Source organism: Tupaia chinensis, unplaced genomic scaffold (genome assembly GCF_000334495.1).
Source record: "Tupaia chinensis unplaced genomic scaffold, TupChi_1.0 Scaffold143787_1, whole genome shotgun sequence".
NCBI classification, from domain to species: domain Eukaryota; kingdom Metazoa; phylum Chordata; class Mammalia; order Scandentia; family Tupaiidae; genus Tupaia; species Tupaia belangeri.
Genome location: NW_006203636.1, coordinates 375,966 through 392,015, shown reverse-complemented (window position 1 = coordinate 392,015; position 16,050 = coordinate 375,966). Strand labels below are relative to the sequence as shown.

The following is a 16,050-nucleotide window of genomic DNA, read 5'->3' as shown; positions in this document are numbered from 1 at the left end:
TTGTGTTCCAGACCCGGTGGCTTAAAACTCACGCCAGGCGCGTGTGCGTGCGTGCCCAGGATCCCAAGAGGAGAATGGAGGAGAAGGGATTGCGGCGTGACCATCCCCCCTGGGGGGTGATTTCTTGCTTTCTGTCTCTATGTCTCTCTCTGTCTGTCTGTTCTCCAAAAAAAAAAAAAAGTAAAAAAAAACCCCAAAAAAACAAAAACTATTTTCTTCACCCTCAGAACATTTTACTATAGTCAACTATAAATGTTTGCTCCCATTTGACAAGGAAGAGCCCTTTTAAAAAAAAATTGCTATAGGGCACATATATTCAGAGGAGAGATGGAGCCAAGCTGGGGAGTGCAAAAGCACACCCAGGGGGGATAACCATGCCCACAATCCCTTCTCCTCCGTTCTCCTTTTGAGATTTTGGGCAGGCACAGACACATGCCAAGTGTGTTTTCTAAGCCACAGGAACCAACACTGGAACTGTGCAGTCAGCCATGTGGGAACCAGCTGCTATAACCACCATGTACCAGCTGACCCAAGAGTCTTTTTAAAGGGGAGAAAAACAGTCTGCACAGCTGGTTTAAACTTTTGAACTTTATTCATCCGCAAGAACTATAGAGAACGAAGAGTCAACTTAATTCAATGTTATCCAACAACCATTCTTGTGTGTGGTTGTATGTTCATTCATGTTTTCCTCCTAATGAAAGTTATGTGGAAAAATGCTTAGAAATAAGATAGAGATATATGAAGAATAAATATCACGACTAAAGAAAATCAGAGTAAAATGGTAAGGGCAGGGGAAGATAAAAAAGTAAAATGCAAACAGCAATATTAGGATTATATGTTAAGTCACAAATTGGGCTCTGAGTTTACCAGCACTCAGAATGAGGGTAAATACATATATACAAACAATCAGTTACATAATTCTAATGGTGTATGAGAGAAAGAGAAAAAAAAAAAAACAACTTCTAGTTAATAACAGAGGTAAAGCTTTTCAACCATGGATACCAGAGACAGTGTGGGAGGAGGATGGGGCACAGCAGAAGGTGAGAGATAGGGAATCAAGGATGGCAAAAAAAAAAAAAAAGGCAAAATATACAGGAAATAAGAAATGGAAAATTATTTGTTGATAACACATATGTTGATGTGCTTGATTGAGCCAATATACAGTGTATTCTGGATGGGAAATCTCATTTTGTATGTTGTAATGATGTACAGTGAATGAATGCAAATAAATAAACTTAAATTAAAAAAAGTAAAAAACAAACAAACAAACAACAAAAAACAGAGGTAAAGCTTTTACCAGAATTTACATCTAAAAGAAAATTTTCAACAGCGGTAAACTAAAAAAAGTAAAATGTTAAGTAGAAAAGGTTTCCCTAAGGTCATTTCAACTGGATTTGATGAATCCTTGGAAAAATTGATTGTAGTAATAAGTAAATTGGTAGGTAAAGACTTTGCCATAACTGAGAATATGCAAGGCTACAACTTCTAAATTTATAAGGTCTATTTTAAATATAGTGAAATTCTCAATTTAATATTTTATTTATCCTTTCCAATTATAAACTTAGACTCCATACTTTAAAAGATGGAGGAACTCAATTAATTTTAAATAAATAAAAGCAAAGCAAAAAAAAAAAAAATAAAGTATCAGTTCTGAAAAAAGTCTTATACCCCCGAATCAAAAGTTTAAACAGAAGTAAAGCTTTTACCAAAATTTACATCTAAAAGAAAAATTAGATGGGACTTGAACCACAGTTGGACATGTGGGAGTACAGACCATTGCACTACCTGTTGACCCCTTGACCTTAACTAAAAGGCTAAGAAGTGATTTTTATGTGGTATACATTACAGAATGGAATGACTATGTCACAGGAAATCCTTATCTTAACTTTATGAGATAATTCCCAGCAATGTTCAAAACTGGTTCAACCAATTTACACTCTCACAAGCACTGTGAGGGTTCTTTTTGTTCCCCAGCCTCGCCAACCATTGGTTGCATTAGATTCTTTAATTCCAATTATTCTGATGGATATCTAATGGTAACTTTGCAGAAATTTTAATTAGTGTTTTCCTATTAATAAGCATAAGCACATTCTTCATGATTTTGGCCATTTAGATTTCCCTCTTTGTGAACTACCTGTCAAGTCTTTTACTCATTTTTCTACTGTATTAATGTCTTGTTACTGAGTTATAGTACTTCTTTATAGTTTTGGATATAAATTCCTTCTACATATATTCCAAATATCTTCTATTTGAAACCTTGCCTTTTCATTCTCTTAATCTTTTTGATGAACAGAAATTTTTAATTTTAATGTTTGTCAAATTTATTAAGTTTTTCCTTTAAGTTTAGTACCCTTTGTATCCTATTTAGGAAGTCATTTCCTATCTTCAGGTGCTGAAGCTATTTTGTCATATTTCTTCTGAAAACCTGACCTCCCTGAGTATACTGAGCACATGTGTGCCCATGATCTGGAGCTGGCTGAAGGCTGGTGGTGAACTGCGGTGTTGAAACCCTTGAAGAAGTGCTCTCTGTTGTTCTCAGACAGACGCTCTCTATCTGTCTCTGTCACTTATAGAAATAGGAAATAAATAACCTTTTTTTATTTTCTGCCATAGGAAACATGCACTGGTCACAGATAGAGAGAGATACAGAGAGGAAAGGCGAGAAGTCACCCCTCGGGGGCATGGCCACACCACAATCTATTTTCCTCCATTCCCCTGTAGGAATTTTGTGCACACAAGCCCAGTCTGATTTTCTAGTTGCTGGGTCTGGGAGTTGAACTGCTATCAGTCATATAGAATTCAGCACTTTGAACTCCAGGCCACCTGCTGGCCCTACAAATAAATGTTTTAAAATGGTAATGTCACAAGACTCTTGCATAGTTGACTGCAGCTCAAGTCCCAGACCCAGAGGCTTTAAACTCATACCAGGCACTTTTGCATGTATGTCCAAAATCTTGAGAGGAGAGTGGAGAAGGGATTGTGGCGTGGCCACAAGTGATTTCTTGCTTTCTTTCTCTCTGTCTCTCCAGCAAGCACATCTACCCTATAGCAAAAATCTTTTTTTTTTTTTTTAAGTGTTTTAACAACCAAGTGCAAATAGGTTAGCTTGTGCTTCACTGGAGTATTCGTATCGTTAAAAATGAAGTGGTCAGGGCCAGCAGGTGGTGGACTAGTTTAGATGTTGAACTTGTTTAGATGTTGGACTCTCACATAGTTGACCACAGTTCAAGTTTTAGATACAGTGGCTTTGAAACTCACACTGGGCACATGTGTCTGAGTGCCCAAAATCCCAGGAAGAGAATGGAGGAGAAGGGATTGTGGTGTGGTCATATCTCCTCCTGGGGTGGGAGAGGAGGGTTTCTCACTTTCCTGCTCTGTCTTTCCGGGGAGCACAATCACCCTAAGGCAAAAATCTTTAAAAAAAGGAAGGCCTAGGTTTTGATCACCCAATTTCAGGATTCTTATGCCTGACATAAAACACAAAGATGCCTGTGGATTCCTTCTATCTCCTCTAGGAATCAAGTAAGGCTGACTTCAAATAAGGAATTCAAAACATGTCCTGGGTCTATAATCCTGAATTTTTTTTTTTAATTTTTATTTTTTTTATAAAATAAGGCATTTCAAGAAAATTTATTGCTATTAAGTCAGATAAATTTAGTTCTGGTCTCACTTTAACACACACATACACAATTTCAATATGTATGAAACAATTTATGAAAACTAGATATTTAGGGTAAAAAAGTTCTACTAAACAATTCTTTGACGCTATAGTGAAAGGGGTAAAAAAGTTCTACTAAACAATTCTTTGATACTGTAGTGAAATGTAGTAATGTTTTCAAAATGGCTGTGAAGCCAACCTCCAATTTCTGAGGAATTAAATCTATTCTCCCAAAAATACAGCAGGAAGTCCATTTCTGCCACCTACTTGCCACCCTCCTGTAGAGCTTTCAAAGATGCAGTCTAAAATACATCAGTAGAAAATACACACATGGAATGCTTTAATGCCCTGTCTGAGGGTCTAAAGCACCAGAACATTTTAGAACATTATTACTTAACTACTTAGATTATTTAATAATAAACTAAAAGCTTTGATTTATTTTTATATAGTTAGCTCTTATTTCCTTAAGTTTTTAGATACATTCTTTTGATTAAAAAGTCTAAAGGTAGAGGAAGGGAAACAAGGAGAAAAATAGACAAGACATTTAAGGAACAAAGAAATGGGCACTGTGTTTATAACAATGTGTATGATAATATCTTTAACTGGACTGGCATGCAGCGTATTTATTCTGGTAAATTCATTCTATAAACTGTGGTGACGTACAGTGATTGAATGTATAAGATCAAATTTTAAAAATTATAAAGAAAGTTTAAAGGCACTGGAAAGCACAAGACTTGAATGTAATTTGGAGAATTTTGATAAGTGGATGAATCTCTGGAGAGCCTCAGAGACTTGGTTTTATGTTCTTTATGAAAGGTATCTGAGTAGGACACTGTGAGGAGTAGCATGATAGCATATTGATAAAGTATAGAATACCTATTGACAAATAGCAAACATCATGACATGTTTTGTATAATGTACAATTATACAAAGTCACAAAAAGGATTTAAGAGGCTAACGTTTTACTTCTAAATACATTTTATCACCTACCTCTATTTATCCATAGACAATTTTAAATTTAGCAATGTAGCTAACATTTAAATAAAAACTAATACCACTAAAGAGAAGAAAGTTCATGAATATATTAACTGACTTTACAAATGAAACAGATGGAAGCCATTTACAATATTTAGAGAGTGGTGAGTTTTGATCACAGAAATAATAAATTCTAGATCTTACAGTGGCGCCTGTCTTTGGATATATTCTATCCAATTTTGTCCTTAAAGACTAAAACACCCATGAATGAAAACACAGTTAATTGAAAGGTATGTCATGAATGTTATAAACAGTCAAGGGAAATAGCAAAGGAACATAATCTAGGACACTAAACTTAATTATTTGTATTGAGAATTTGCTTGGAATGAAATGCTCATGTATTTTTTATAGTCTTATGCATGTACTCATTCTATGAGACACTATTGAATATTTATATAGAAACAAGTCCTCATATTACAATAGAAACTGCACTATAAATAGAAACTTCAAATTTTAGTTGTACTTCTCTGAACATTTTCTAAGCACATATGTGTCCCAGGATTCAGTTAAGATAAAAAATTGTATCAAATTATAAATGAAATTCTTAAAAGCTTTATAAAATCATATGCGATAACAAAGGTATTCTAGAAGAGGAAACATAAAGAACAGAATACATAAAAGCATGGTCCAGCCTCTTTAAGTCTGGAAGCCACACGGCTGACTCAGAGTGTGGATCCCTCAGTACACTTAAAAACGTGCCAGGATGTGCACAGGTGCCTAGTATCCTGAGGAGCTGGATGGCTGGGGAAAGTGGCTTGTGGTTGATGAGATCCAGTCAAGGTTCTTCTCTCTATCAGTTTACTACTTTGTTGAGACAAAAAAAGTAATCACCTTTGATAGTACTATACTCCTTTTCTCGTGTGTGTGTGTGTGTGTGTGGGGGGGTTTGCTTTAGGGTGCGTGTGCTCACTGTGGGAAGAGAGAGATGGTGAGAGAGAAAGTGAGAAATCAACCCCCGGGGGGATGGCCATGCTGCAATCTTTTCTCCTCGATTCTCCTCCAGGGATCTTGGGTATACACACATACAGGTGAGTTTCAAGACACCAGGTCTAGGACTTGAACTGTGGTTGGTCATGTGTGAGTCCAGAGATGTAACTACCATGCCATCTGCTGTTCCTAGCACTTAACTCTTCAATGCAATTTTTTGTTTATAAAAGTATTTATTGTCAGAAGGTACATGTACTGACCAGAAAGAGACAGAAGGGAGAGGAGGAAGAACCCTTCAAAGGGACATGGGCACACTGTAATCCCTTCTTCATTCCTCCTCCTATTGTGATCATGGTCACCCATGCACATGTGTTCCCAATGTGTTTTTTAAGCCACGAGGCCAGGATTCTTATCATAGTTGTTCATGTGGGATCCAGCTCTCTTAAACACAGGACCAGCCCAAAACTTTCTTTTTAATATACCAATATTTTGAAACAAAGCTGAAAACAAAGATAGAATAAAGATACTTAAATGGAGAATTAAAATGACCACTTGAAAGAAATCTGTGTATTATATAAAAATTCTTTTTCATTTTTTGGATGTGTGCTGTTACTTAAAGTTAAAAGCTCTAAAATGCTTCATCAATTTTACAGAGATCAGAGAATCTGCCATTGATGAATTGACAGGAAGGAAAAAAAGTCTTAGGGTAAGTGATGCAAATCCAAAAAGCAATCAATGAAGGCTGGCTGACATCTCCTACTTAAGTAATGCGAATGGCTCTTTGACTTCTACCATTCCCACCAACTTGATCCTTAATAGGCTGAGAATAGTATTGATTGGGGGGGTGGATTTATTCTGTAAAATATGTATGAGTAAACTTTCTGAAGCCCTCCCTCCCCTTTTTTAGGTTTTTGCCATAGGGCATAAATACTCCCCAGAGAGAGAACCAGAAAGACATTGAGAGGGAAGTTGAGAAATCACCCCCCAGGATGATGGCCATGCTGCAATCCCTTTCTCCTCTAGGAATTTTGGGCATGCATGTATATGTATCCAGTGTGAGTTTCAAGCCACCTAGTTTGGTTCTTGAACTGTAGTTGGCCATGTGGGAGTCCGTGCCTTCTCCACTACACCACCTAGTGTCCCCCTGAAGGCCCCTTTTAAACAAAAAATTTTGAACATGTCTCCTGCAATGTCCTTTAAAAAACTGTATTACATGGTGGTTATGGACTCTGGACTCCCATATGGCCAACCGTGACTTGAATCCTGGACCTGGCGGCTTGCATTCTCTCTCTGCCTCTCTCTTTCTTACTTACTCTGTCTTTCTATAGTCAAATAGAAATAAGCAAATAAATATATAGATAATAAATAAAGTTAAATAAAATAATTTTTTAAAAGAACTATATTACATAAATTACATACCCACACACACTATTTAATTACCCTCCTGGGGGGATGGCCATGCCGCAATCCCTTCTCCTCCATTCTCCTCTCGGGATCTTGGGCATGCACACACACGCACCCATCATGAATTTAAGCTACTGGGTCTGGGACTTGAACTGCAGTCGACTACATGGGAGTCCAGCGACATAGCCATTATGTCAACTGCTGGTCCCAATTACCATTTTCAAGGAATATTTTGGTGGTTCCATTCTGGGAGAGAGAGCCTATGAACGATTAAAATTTATAGAAAGAAAGGCATATGTGAGGGTTAGAAGGTCCTCAGTTTAAATGGAGTGAATAAAATGAGTAGTTAATAAAAGTTAGGCATAGTTTTGGTTTCTGGTATGCCTGGTTCTCATACAAATTGTTTCTTTTTTTCTCATTACTTTTATCATGAAAGAAAGCACCAATGAGGGTCCAGCAGTTAGCGTAATGGCTATGCTGCTGGACTCCCATGCAGTCGACTGCAGTTCGAGTCCTAGATCCGGTGGCTTAAACTCACGCCAGGCGCGTGTGCATGCGTGCCAACGATCCCGAGAAGAGAATGGAGGAGAAGGGATTGCGGCATGGCCATGCCCCTTGGGGGGTGATTTCTCGCTTTCTGTCTCTCTGTCTCTCTCTGTGGCGAGCGCACATGCCCCATATCAACAACCTCCACCCTGCCCCCCCCCAAAAAAAAACAGAAAAGAAAGCACCAATGAGAAATATTTTATTAAGTTAACGTTGTACTCTTCACTCTATAATCGGTGGTGAACAACAACTTCAATCTAGTCCTGGCGCAATTCAAGTTGATGATTTCAGTGAATATGCACACCATGTTTTTGCCTCAGGAGAGGTGGAATGAATTAACATTAGTGAACAATGTTATTAGTAGGATTGAAATAATACATCTATGTTTTTCATATAAAAATTCCAAATAAGTATGTATTGCTTGACTCCAGACATGGAACTTTAATTCCCACTCTTCGACCTTGAGTGTGGGATAGTTAGTGACTTACATCTGAAGAACAGAGAATGGAAAGAGGGAAAATAGTGTTTACCATAGAGAAACATGGTAAGTGCCTTGTTGGTCAGGTAATACAGGTTAGCATTTCCAGTGATGTCATGTTGATAGCATGTATGCTATTCCCTCAGCTGTGACGAGAATGGCTCTTTGGGAGTCTTCCCCTCCAAACCACAACTTTGGTCTGGTCATGGGAAAATAGCAGACAAACTAAAATAGAGGGTTATTTTACAAAATGTTTGGCCATTTATTCTAATACTGTCAAGGTTGTGAGAAATAAAAAAAGACTAAGAAACTGTCACAGACCAGAAAAGACTAATAGGATGTGATGACTAAATGCAGTGTGGGTTGTTGGATGGGATCCTGGAACAACAACAACAAAAAGGGATTAGTGGAAAAACTGGTGGAACCCAAATGAAGACTAAATGTCCCATGTACCACTGCTGGTTTCTACTTTTGACAAATGTACCATGATAATGTCAGAAAGGAACATTACATGAAACTGGATGTTGGGTATACATATAATTCCTCCCTATTATCTTTACTACTTTTCTATAAATGCATAGATTATTCCAAAACAATTTTATGTATTATTATAATAATGAAGACAATATTTGAAGGATAAGAGGACACAACGGGGTTTTCTGACCCGGGTCTGAATTTTACGAGTTCACAGCTCTTCCTGCTCTCAGGAGCACCCTCAGCTTTCCTGTGACTTTCCTGCTCCTGCTGCTCAGCTGCCACTCTCCCCAGGAATGAAGCTCATGTTCTCCAGGGGAATGACAGGCTGTCTATTCCCCCACACTACATCACTGGAATATTCTGCTCTGTTGTCCAAAAACCACACAGCTGAACAAAACTTCCAATATGTTCCCACTCCAGAGAGGTGAAGGTATTTCAGTTTCAGATTGTTAAAAGCCTCTGTTCTAATTTCTTCTTATTCTGTAATCATAGTTGTTTAAGTTTCAAGTTTTGTAGACCTTTAAAACAAAATGTGGAGAGCCTCAGTGTGTTTAGTTCACACGAGTGTTAGTGAACAGCCACCAACACATAGTTAATACATCAGCTGACACTGATGGGACAAAGGGTTAGACCCTCATGGTAATTATGACTTTGAGTAGAGTATGTTTATTTTCTTTTGATTATGGAACACTGATGAAAGATATGAAGCATAAGGACCACAATTTTTTTTTTTTTTTTTTTTTGCTACAGGGTGCGTGTGCTCGCCGGAAAGACAGAGAGAGACAGAGAGACAGAAAGCGAGAAATCACCCCCCAGGGGGGATGGCCACACCGCAATCCCTTCTCCTCCATTCTCCTCTCAGGATCCTGGGCATGCATGCACACGCGCCCGGCGTGAGTTTAAGCCACAGCGTCTGGGACTCGAACCGCGGTCACCTACATGGGAGTTCAGCAACATAGCCATTACGCTAACTGCTGGTCCTAGGATCACAAATTTTCAACTTCAAAAAATTATGGAAGACTATAAAAATAACTATTTCTATAGGATCCCCTCAAAATAACTGTATTGTGAATTGCATTCATTGATCAAATTACATAAAAAAAGAAGATATCTCAATATATAAAGATTTTATCCTGATTGATTAACAATACTTGCAATATGAAATGGAGGAAAAGTGCCTATAAATAGAATCCTGAAACATTCTATCTTGTCTCATCATTTAGAAAGCAACAGGAACAGTTTTGACTACTTTTGATTCCTTAACACATAGAAAAATACAATAAACATTTAACATTTTCTCAGGAAATACATTTTTCTTTTTTTAAAGAATTATTTTTGATTTAACTTTATTTATTTTGTTTATTTATTTATTTATTTATTTTAATTTGACTAGAGATGATCAGAGTGAGAAAGTGAGAGAAAAAGTGAGAAAGCAAGCCACCAGGTTCAGGACTCGAACTGCAGTCGACCATGTAGGAATCTAGCGCCCCCAAACACCACACCACCTATTGGCCCCGCAAATATATTTTTCTATGTAATTAATATATATATATCACCTGTTACATACCAAAAATAAAATATTTTTCTTTATAAAATATAAATATGACTACAGAATATACTAAAATGAACTTTATAATAAAATGTCTATTTAATAATATACTGATATAGTATATTTTTAACTTAAAACCACTTATTGTATTATGTAAAAATGAAAAAAATTTTTCAAAAGTTCTATGAGGAAATCATGGAAACATATTACTTAGAAAGGGTTCACAGATTTACAGAAGGTTAGGGAATGTTCAACTATTGATAGTTCAGTCATCTTGACTATGGTTGGAAAAAAAAAAAGAAAAGTCAGAGATTTATGGGTGAAGTGACAGTGTCAGTGCCTAGTTCTCTCTCTTCCTCACAATCTTTCTACTTTATAACTTCTTCTTTAAGATGCTGCAATGTTCAGAGACCACCTCTAGCATAGCAGCAATGCAATGTTTTGTGATGCTAGCCCCATGTGGGAAAATTGTGGGTTTGCCTCCCAAGGCCTCGCCGTACACACTAGGTCCACACCTGTGTGAGACTGGGTTGGTTTATGGTGGGGGTTGATTGTGGTGTGAGAATTTTGCTTGGTGAGAGTGCCTGTCTGTTTCTCTCTTTCTCTGGAAAGGAAGAAATAAGTAAGTAAATAAGTGAATGGAGCCTGGCTGGCTCTCCATTCACAAAATCCTACCACACCACTCTTTCAACTCAAAAATAAAATAGAAAGAGCAGAGAAAAGTAGAGTAAAGGGACAACAAAGAGAATTCAGCAGAGATAAATGTGGAAAAAACTCTTCCTTCCTGAATCACATCACTGCCCTATTTCAAGTATCTCCTCCAGAAAACAAGGCTAGTTCTTGGGTTGTAGGAAATTATGGCTTAAACGAGTATTTTGTAAGTACATGACTAAAATATAATTATTATGATAATAATAATCATCTTCACCACCACTAACACTTGCTTAGCTTGACTTGTTTTAGAAAGTATATTCCAAATTTCTGATAACTAAGATTGTAAGTGGCCTTTTGGAACAGTGTCTATTTGTAATTCCTGTTTCCAACTTCTTGCATAAAACAATATTCTTTTAAATCAGAGCAAAAGCTACATATTTATTTGAGTTTATGATCCGCTTTTGTAAAAATAATACTTTAGGTGAATAACTACCAAATAAGTCTAATGATTACAATATTAAAATATGCAAAACTATTAGGTCATTGGGAAAATCATGATGTATTTTCTGTTTTTCTATGCAAAATGCTTCATGACTTTCCCAACAACCCAATATAACAGTAATGACAATTATATTCCCGGAATATTCACATTAAAGCATTTTTATTTATTTATTTAACAAACTACTTACAGAGTTTCTCCTATGGGTCAAGGGTGATAAAAGAAAAAGATGCGTGTTCACTACTACTAAGGCTATCAGGCCAGTGAAAAAGGAGACAGAAGTGTGAACTATGTCCAGTGAAGAGTTTTAGGCAATCACAGGTGAAACTGAGGCCACAAAGGAGGGCTGAAGTCAATTACAGAATTACATAAGACACATTTAGTGTCAGGAAAAGCCTCAGGGGAGGGCTGACCTAGAGTTGGAGTTTGAAAGGTAAGTTGTCCCTGACAGACAGTGAAAATGGGATGCTTTGTGGGGTGGGATGAGGAGAATAAGATCTAAGGTGATCTACTGAAGTATAAAATAGAATGTTAAGTGCATTAGAAGATAGTGAGCGAGCAGTTTGCTAAGGCTGGATTTTAGGTCAGGTGAGATAGAGCAGCAGCAGATAATTAAGTAAGTACTAGACATAAGATGAAAGAAAGACCTTTTGAAAATTCAGTAATTTCCCATAGACTAAGAGAGGTAAAGTGAAAAACAATTCCTAGGGGGGTATGGCCATGCCACCATCCTCTCTCCTGCATTCTCTTCTCGAGATTTTTGGGCATGCAAACAAATGCACCTGGCATGACTTCAAGTCACTGGGACTCCAACTGCGTTTGGCCATGTGGGAGTACAACACTTTAACCACCGTGCCACCCGCTGGCCTGTGATCTAGTATTAAAAGTCCTAAGTCTTTCCTATATATTAACAGGTAGAAAAGAATGTTGGATTGTGTGTTCTCCAGGGAACCTACAGAAATATGAGCTGTTGTTATAGCATAAAGATTCAGTGAACTGGTAAATTATCTATATGATGTCAAGAATATGTGACCGGTAGACATGACGGTGAAAAAAGGCTGCCACATTTAGAACACTCTATAACTCAAGGTACGCTATGACTTGGGAATGAAAAAGAAAAAAGAAATGAGCAGGAAAACGTATGATCACATGTGTACACTCACTGTTAAAAACTAGGAAAAAGCGTATGAGTAAAAATTAAAGGAAAAGAATTGAGGATTGATAAGAAGTGTCTTCATAGAAAAAGAGAGCTATGTTTCTCTGGGTTTTGATAAAAATACACAGGTGAGTCAATTTTAAAAAGGAGCAAAACAGAATAAAAAAATCAATAAAGCTACAATAATCATACATAATTACATAATTTAAAAAACTATCACTGAGCCAAGATCAATGGTATAAGACAGTCTTCTGTGGAATGTTAACATTACTAGTTAGTAGGTAGATATGATATCATTTTCCCTTCTAAAATGAACATGCTATTTAGATTTATTAATTAAAACTACTGAAGAATTTGTTTTTGAGTCATCCCAATGCAAATGTTCTTGCCAAGGTGCCATTCCATTCTCATATTAACACATGGGATCAAATAAATGAAATTCCTCGATCTCCATCCACTTCTCAAAAAGTCACTGACTGCTGGAAAACAACAGAAATTCATTCCCTCCTGGAAATGAATCAGAAGGCAGACCATCATTCGGTAGCCAGCATGTGATTCAGCAGAGCTTTGTATAAAAAAGTATAAAGTTCAAAAACGACCCAAAAAGGGCTTGGGAAGTAAAGGACAGTTTTTGCCCTTCCTGGAATTACCACCGAGAGCATCTATGAAGTTCTGACTGTGTGTAACAGAAGAACACAACAGGATGACAAACTAGTGACTTTTAAGAGCAGCCAACAAGCACATAGGGATTCTTTCACCAAATACAGGTAGGAGAAATTCAAATGTATGACAATAGGTTTATATGACCAATAAGGTGATTAGATGAAAACCAGGACATGAACATAGACCGGGACCATTTAAACAAGTTTTTAGAGGATAGAAAATGTATTTAAGGAAAATACGATACTCTTTTATGTGAGGCACAGATTGCTATGTTTGTACTTTCTTGTCTTCTCTGAGCAACGGTTAAATAAAAAGCAAATCATTTACATACGTGATAACTTTTTCCTGAATTCGAAGAGAAATTGGAGTAGGCAATTTAATGAGAGGAAGAAAGTATCCATGTAGGTGAACAGAACTAACCAGAAAGCTATTGTTTGAAATTTGATGTATCTTCAATGAAGTATATTACTCTAAAGGACTCCCATATCTACACTGAAGTTTGTAGAAGAGAGATAATCAGTATTGTTAATTACAGAGTTATTAGGTCACGAGAACTGCAATAGAGTGATTTAAACTCATTATAGCTATCGAAACTAGAAAGTTCTTGCAAGTTCAGAGGACTGCCTGCTTCTGAGAGCTCAAGCTGCCAAGATGTGATGCTTTTTTCTTTTTAAAAAGGGAAAATGTCAAACAGGAGATGAAAAAAGAATGGAAAGAGAAGCACAAAAATATTTAATTGCAAAACATGCTTTTCATTTTTCTGAATGTTTTTGTAAAATGTGTAAGATATTTTGCTTTGGTACTTCAATAAGTCTAAAATATGTACAACTCAAGGGCTGAAAGACTTCTGGAAGCAGCCTCAACAGGTGGGCCAGGTTAGTTTCTGGTTTTATTATCAGTTTATAATTTCACCCTGAAGTCTCTTTGAACTGTCCTGCCTTTTTCATTGTTCCATCCATTTGTATCATTAGAATTTAATTCAACTCTTTTTATTTTGTTTTGTTTTAAAAACAACGGGCTCAAATTCAGGGAGGGCAGGGAGATACCCTCCTCTTGTGATTTCATGTAAGTCTACCAAAAAAGAGTGATTTAAAAAAATGCAATTTCACATACAGTTGATCCCCCTTTGGATTCAAATCTCCTCAACAACTCATGTTAATATTTTTTGAATTTAAAAAACTATTTCATTTAAGACTTCAGCACTGGTTTCAGGTTAGTTTCTGGTTTTATTATCAGTTTATCACTTCACCCTGAAGTCTCTTTGAACTGTCCTGCCTTTTTCATTGTTCCATCCATTTGTATCATTAGAATTTAATTCAACTCTTTTTATTTTGTTTTGTTTTAAAAACAACGGGCTCAAATTCAGGGAGGGCAGGGAGATACCCTCCTCTTGTGATTTCATGTAAGTCTACCAAAAAAGAGTGATTTAAAAAAATGCAATTTCACATACAGTTGATCCCCCTTTGGATTCAAATCTCCTCAACAACTCATGTTAATATTTTTTGAATTTAAAAAACTATTTCATTTAAGACTTCAGCACTGGTTTTTGGCAGACAACTTTTGCAACATAGTTTCAACTCTTTGAACCTGTCCTTACATTTCTTTTCCCACTGCTTGAGCTTCCAACATAGCAGTGGCCAAAGGATCAAAATGAGTGTGGAAGCCCATAAAGGTTATTTGTCTAAGGTTCCACTGCATAAGTGACCCTGACAACTGACTGGTTCCACACAATTTTGACATTTTTAAGAAACTTTAGTGTACAATTAAGTCAAAAGATATGGGGGTGGAAGGGATCCTCATTCTTAAACCAAATTAATCAAGAAAGCATGAAGTGGAAGGAAAAATCTGGTATACATATAAGAAAAATCTAGTTTTGTTTTGTTTTACACTTTTTCACCCCAACTAATCCAGGTAACTGTGGCCTACAACCTATCCTCCTCCTAAGTGGTAGTAGGGAGGTAGTGTTACAGAGTGAGTATACTTAGGCAAAGAAAACAAAACAAAACACCAGAGTGAACAAGCTATGATGAAGAAAGATAAAATAAGCCTTCTTGCTAGGAAAAGAATGGCTCACCCACATTCCAGAAACTGCTTATACAAACAGGGTCCTGAAGACAAGAGGGACTATGGCAAAAGTTTTATTGTGATGAGACCTGGGAGTGGGACAATGGGAGGATCTGAGGAAAAGTTATTGTTACCTATTTTCTTTGTATCCATTGATATCCTTGATATTATTCTCGAATATAATTCTTACTCAAAATGTACTGAATTTAAAACGATTCATATAAATATGCTAACAAATCTTTCATGTTACCACGTCTGACTTCTCTCCCCTCTCTCTACATCACCAAAGTCATCTTTCGAGGCAAACTCTAAATTACAATTTCTCCATGAAGGTTTCCTTAGGCTTTCCTTTATTCAGCCCCACTTAACATAGTTTCTCCTCCTCCCTTAACTTTTTCCATGTCTTCTTTAAGACACAGTCTCCTCTACTTTGTACTATACATAGCGTGGTAATCTCTTAATAGGCTATCACAGGCAAATGGAAAGCAGAGATCACACAAGACAGGGCCAGTATCTCTTATCAAAAATGTCTGAGACCAGTAGTAGTTTGGATTTTTCTAGATTTTGAAATACTTACATATACATAATGAGATATCTTGGAGATGAGACAATTAAATACAAAATTGTTATATGTGCACACACACACATCTTATACATAGTCTAAGGGTGATTTTATATGATATTTTTGTATGGCAGCATTTTACTATGACCTGTTACATGAGGTCAGGTATGGAATTCACCACTTGTGGCATCCTGTTAGTGCTCAAAATATTTCTATTTTGGAGCATTTTGGATTTCAGATTTACATATTGAGAATGCTCAACCTAAACATCTTTTGAATTCCACAGTATCTTCATAATATTAAAAAAAAACAAAACAAATAAAACTCAACTAGTTGAATAAGATCTATAAATAAACTAAAAAGTTAAAAACAAAGCTC

At 36.6% G+C, this 16,050-nt stretch overlaps 2 protein-coding genes across 3 annotated transcripts in view; one reads left to right on the top strand and one right to left on the bottom strand.

Moving 5' to 3' along the window:
* Positions 1–16,050, bottom strand: part of NT5DC1 (5'-nucleotidase domain containing 1) — a 158,497-nt gene that overhangs the window by 82,570 nt on the left and 59,877 nt on the right. The gene's annotated exons all lie outside the window — the stretch shown is intronic.
* The window catches only part of COL10A1 (collagen type X alpha 1 chain), a 45,044-nt gene continuing 41,983 nt past the window's right edge, over positions 12,990–16,050 (top strand). The window contains exon 1 of the mRNA XM_027766913.1: positions 12,990–13,150. The gene's annotated coding sequence lies outside the window, so the exon portion shown is untranslated. The remainder of the gene's footprint in view (positions 13,151–16,050) is intronic.